Source organism: Podarcis tiliguerta (genome assembly GCF_965153285.1).
Source record: "Podarcis tiliguerta genome assembly, chromosome: 7".
Classification (NCBI taxonomy): Eukaryota; Metazoa; Chordata; class Lepidosauria; order Squamata; family Lacertidae; genus Podarcis; species Podarcis tiliguerta.
This window is the reverse complement of record NC_139540.1, coordinates 32935375-32941374: the sequence shown is the minus strand read 5'-3', so window position 1 is coordinate 32941374 and position 6000 is coordinate 32935375.

Below are 6000 nucleotides of genomic sequence, written 5' to 3'. Positions count from 1 at the left end.
TGAGGAGCGCGGCGAGGCGGAAAGCGCGGGAACCTGTGGGGAGAAATAATAAGGCAGGGCGGGTGTGAGAGGCAGCGCGCGCCTCGGGGAGGGCAGGGAGGGGGAGGGGGCTACCTGCTGGAGGAAAAGGTGCTCATGGAGACTCGTCATGGGGTGCATTGTGGCCAGAGAGCTGAGGGAACGGAGGAAGGGCAACTTTTCCTCAGGCGCAGTGGAGCTGAGGTTACCTCAGCTACTGTCAGTTCCCGTCCCCGGAGGCTTATATAAGGCCACCGGATTACTTCCCCGTCAGGGAAACGCTCTCCGCCCTATTGTCCCGAGACCCTTCATAAGTCCCCACCCACCGAGGACTCTCCCGGAGGGTCGTCATCTGTGGGGTGTGGCGGGAACACCCAAAGCGAACACGAGGGGCTAATGCGAGGCAAATGGACACGAAACAGCAGGAGCCCCAGCTGTGACAAGTCCAGGAACGCTTCCTGCACCGAGGAAGGGAGCGCCAGTTATCGACAGAATACAGATAAAAGACTATATCTTAATCCTAAGCATGGCTTGTCAAAAAGTCTGCTTAGAAGTAAGCCTCGCCGAGTTCAATGGCCCTTACTCCCAGGTCAGCTTATATCGGGGTCGCGACCTTCTTCCCGCCATCTCCCCTCGAGCTTCCTTTTTTGGCGGGCTTCTTCTGGGCTGTCACTCTCTTTGCTCGCAGCTTGGATCTTTCCTCAGGTGTCCAAGTGGATTCGCGAACCTACCGATTCTACATGAGAATGTGGGGTGCTTGGGGGGGAGCCCCATCCCCATGGATTAGGGAGACTTTCTTCCGAGGGGACCAGAGAGCAATATTAACCTTCGTGCGAAAAACGGGCTTGAAATCCATCCCGGGACACCTTTCATCATCCACAAAAGCAGACCCGCCACACCGTCCTCTTAATGATTGCCATCTGCAGGGTGGTTTAAAACCCCTTTCCTAAATTCCAGCCCTTCACCATTTACAGTGCTTGGGAGCCGGAAACATTCAAAATAAATCACTGGGGGGAGGGGATGTATTTAACCCCAAGTAATAAAAAAATCTCCCCATGCTGCTTTTCATGGGGTAAGAATAAGTAAGGGGAGGAAACGCCTGTCAGCGTTCATTTTTTAGTTTCCCATATCATGCTAGGTTTATTTCTGGGTAAAGCTGCCTAAGATGAGGCTGTAAACGCATCTTGGAAGGATAAGCTCCTTTGAACTCGGATGGAGCTACTCGTGAGCAAACACTCCTAGGGACGGCACTGGAAGGGATCTGTGACTTTGGGAAAGCTCTGGTCCAGGGAAGCGGCGCTTCGTGGTGTTGCTCCCGCAGGTCTCGTCGCCCTGACGGCGCTCCCTTTCCGCCAAACCTCGAGGAGCACCTCCGCAAGCAGCTCTCGCAGAGGCGGCGCTGCCCACCATAGCTGTCAAGGATTCCTCGCAAGAAAAGGGAAAAGTTGACAGCTATGCTCGGGGGCTCCTCCTGCACCTTCCAGGGCTGGCCAGGACCAGCTGAAATGCCCCCTTCTGCAGCGGACCCAAAAGAGATGCAGCCGCCCAACCTCCTGAAATACGTCGGGTTGCGCACAGAGGAGGCCCTCCTGCGCTACGATCCTGAAAACCCTTTCTTCTCTGGGAGATAAGTCCCATTGAGCTCCAGGGCAGGGGCGCCCTTCTGGGAATGAATAAGCCAAACAGAGACACTAAAAAGCGAGGGATGCTATTCAGAATCCATGCGGGGAAAGTTATCTCTGCCTATGAAATAAAAATGACTCCAGGGACCAGCGGTGGGTTAAAGACTCCTTGATGCTCCCTACTTAACCATCAGCCAGATCTTTACAGGGACTTGTGGTCCACGTCTGGGATCTGGCCCACTGCGGTAGCAGGGCTTGCTGTCGTCCCAGAACCTCCTAGAGACCCAGGACCAGTGTCGCCTCGGGGAGGCTGGCGTGGCCAGGCCAGCCACCTCCTCTTCCGGAGTGAGGGCACCAGAACCAGTCCTACCCGTCAGATCTGGCTCTCCAGCGCTGGCAAGGGACAGAGGGGGCCGAGCGCTTACTACTTCGGAGAGTTCCCCTCCGCTTAAGCAAGGGGCACCTCCCGAGGGCAGAGGCGGGCCCTCGCAGGGCAGATCTGCCCCGGCTGGCCGGCGGGCTCGAGTGGGAGGCAGGCGAGACGCCTTGGACTAAGGATCGGTCCTGGCGCCGCAGCTAAAGTCGAAATACTCTTCCCAAACACCTGCAGAAAGCAGCATCCCTTTCTCTCCTAGTTATTCTGCTGGCAAAAGTGATCTGGCGCTCGCTCTAGAACCGGAGTCACTCCGGTTTTCTTTGGGAGGCATCTACACTAGCAGGTGTTTGGCATAGCTGTCAACTTTCCCCTTTTCTTGCGAGGAATCCTATTCGGAATAAGGGAATTTCCCTTAAAAAAAGGAAAACGTTGACAGCTATGGTGTTTGGACGCCTCCCGCTCCCCGGCAACGTCAGAGGCTCCCGGGATGGATGGCAGCCAGGCAAAGAAGGGAAGTTTGCTGCCCGCAGCTGCTACTCACTCCGGAGTTGCTCAACTTGCTCCGCGACGGTTCTTCTGGCCGCCCCTCTACGCTGCGCCTACCAGAAGCGGCCTCTTAAGGAAGACCCACGTGTGCCTTGCGGGCAGATGGTGCTCCAAGGATGCTCGCCGGAAGGAGGCGAGCGGAGAGATGCAAGTCTCTCTCCGACCACCACCTTCGCCCGCCTCCTTAGACGGCACCAGCTATTGGTCAAAGACCGGCTTGCTTAGAGGGGAGGAGGAGGAGGAGGAGGAGGAGGAGGAGGAGAAAGGTGGAGAGCCTTCGCTCCGCATCACATCTCAGCAATGACTGCCCAAGATGCAATCGGCACTGGAGGTCAGTTTTGTTTCCAACTCTCTTCCGCTCTCCCTACCTTAACAGCGTTTACTACATGAAGTGCTCAAAAAGAGAAATAAAAAACGAAGTCTTGTCAACATTACAGTACTGTGAAAACATCCATAGTCCTACCTTCACCAGGGAAGGTTAAAATAAACCAAAGGAAAAGGAGCGTTCCTCCGAGATCGCTCAAAGATGAGGAGTTCCTTAGCATCCCATTCTACCCAACCTATTCTCTCAGCCAAGGACCACTCATCAATAGCTGGGGGGGGGGGCTGGGAAAGCGGGGGGGCCGTTGCGGCACAAAATGGCACCAAACTTTGGCACTGATTTGGAGTCAATGGGACAAGGATGGATTTTTGACATTAACTTGTGACTCCGATTTGTTTTGTCAATTACTCGGTTTGGGGAGTCGCACAAAACGCGGGGTTCGCAGCACAAAACTTTGGCATTAGTTGGGGTGGGGGCGATCCTGAAATTCGGAATCACAGATTAATAAGCCTTATCTGGAGGCTGATGGGAGAAGCGGGAACAATGGTAAAGAACGATCAACTAGCTGTAAATTACAGTACAGTGTGCCTCATTCCGTTTATGTGACATGTCAGGAGATAGGTTACTTATGCGACTGTCACTTGCTCGTTCGTACTTTCCGCATAGTATCCTTCTGACTTCACCGTTTACACCCCCTCCCCGCAACAGCATATGGAAGCATATTATACTTTCATCACAGGAAAACATTTCATGCATCTGAATGGTCCACGATATCTTATGCCGGAATAAATCTGATAGCCTTCAAAGTGCCTCAGGATTATGCATACCCCCCCCCCCCCGCCAATAAAATAAACTAATACGGTAATCTTATCGGGAAATGCAAGAAACCATGCGACATGATCGCATCCAGTTTCGCCCAGCACACTTCCCAGCGGATCCTCTGCGAACATATTCCTGGGAATAAACCAATTAAACACGGTGGGGCTCCTTATTGAGCAGTTTTGTATAAGATTGTGCTGCATGAGGCGTTTTCTGGGCAAACATTGTTTCCTAAGAGTAGAACCTCCCAAAGGGGAGGCGAAGGACAAAGGCATTGCCTGGGAATAAAGACGGCGGCCAAAATAAATAAAAATAATAATACATATTTGGAACAGAGGAAGATAGAACTACTTGACTGTAAGTCCCAAGCGCGTTCTGTCCCCCTTAATTCCCCCGCACCCGCCTCCAACTTGTCTGATCTACTTTTAATGTTGCAAAAGGGGCTTTATTGAATAGGAGGAGCTGCCGGGAGATTCTCCAAAGGAAGGTGGCCGTGGAAGCGCTTCTTGTTTTCTCCCTTTTCTCCCTACGAACATCTGAGTTTGAGAAAACGCACAGATACCTACCAGCAGCTGCTAGTGTAGCCAGATGGAAGAAAGGAGGCGGAGCTGTAGAAGACGGGATTTTATTAGAGATAGTTTGCCACGTGACCTACTACACCTGCTGAAATTAACACAACTGTTAATTGTGTTCCTCCCCATTTTCCTTAGCCTTCCTCCCGGTAGCACAAGCACTCACGTGTGAATCAGGTTGAGGTAATAAGAACACCCCCCCCCCCCAATTTACATCCCTCCCTTTCAGAATTATATAACTGGAGGGTAGGCTGGAATCATAGATCAGTTTGCCCAGGATAAAATATTGGAGGCTTTTTTCTTAAAGAGAAAGAACACGCGCGCATTTTTAAGCGTTTTACGAACTGTCAAGAGAATTCCCCGACTTTTAATGTGCTTTGCGACCATTTACAGCCTACGTTTTCCCTATTGTTCCTTAAAGGGTCCAGGAAGTCTTTGTCCATTTCATCTTGGCTCATCTCTGGTTTCAACCGAAAATGACAGAGCGACAGGAAGCCCTATCAATTTAATAAAAAACACCAACGGCCTCCAAATTTCGCAGCCCTCTGGCGAAACTTGCAAAGGTAAGAGAACCTTTGATGATGTAACTGATGTCGGTTATAACGTGAATGAAACTAAGGGACAAGGGAGATAAAGCGAAAAGGTTTTCTTTTGCATTGTAATTTTCACCCCCAACTTGAATAAAACATTGGGGCGGGGTGCAGATAAGCCGCACCACGCATAACTGATCACAAGATGTGGCGCACGTGCATCATTTTAATGGCAATGCCCATCAGCTTTGGGTGTGTTCACAGTCATGGAAAAATTAGGAGAAATCACGTTAGGGAGCGTTGCCCATTAAGAACAGAAACTCTTCTACACATACAAATGTGTTAGGGCGGCAGCTGTGAGCAATGGCGTGTGATAGTCTCAAAATGCGGCTCAGAAACTTTGGACTAGGGAGGCCAGCCACTTTTTCCACAATGAGACAAAGACGCAGGAAGGTTGGCATCAAAAAATCAACCCCCCCCCCCCGCATTGCCATCAATCAAACAAAGATGTGATACAAGAGCATTTAAAGACTAAGGAGTTGTATTTAGGTCATATTAAGAGTAGAAATAAATGTGGACTAAAATCCATTGAATCCAGTAGGTTTACTCCGAGTATGATGTCAGCTACAACCCGGCCTAAGTTACTTTCACAAGGGCACACCAACAGCGGGAAAGAGTTTCCAAAGAGCTATTAGTGGCACGCCCGAAATGTTTGCTATAAACTTTGGGTGTTTTGAAAGCCAATGTCAATTTCTTACCCCCATTTTCCCACTGCCCTTTAGAGCAGCACTCCATGAGATGCACTGAGATTTTTTAAATGTTGTTTTTCTGTCGAAACCCGTCCTTTTAAGAACTGTTTAGATCCCCTATTCAACTTCTTTTCATAGTACTCTCAAATCATGCAGTCAAAAAACATTGATCAGGCTGCTCTGCTTTTGGAAATGTAGTTGTTTGAATAATTTTTTTTTAATGTATCCTGGAGATCTCTCTGTGGAGAAGAGATTTCTGTACACTACCAAGTCGCTGAAATATTTATTACTATCCATGGTATACTATGCACCGCCCGTTTCCATGTACGCTTACTTGGAGGGAGCCAATTACATGCATTTTAATAGCTAGAATGAATTTAATTTTTAAAAAAACCACACACATGCACAATGCTTGCTATCAACAATGAATTATTCTCTTGCCGGTA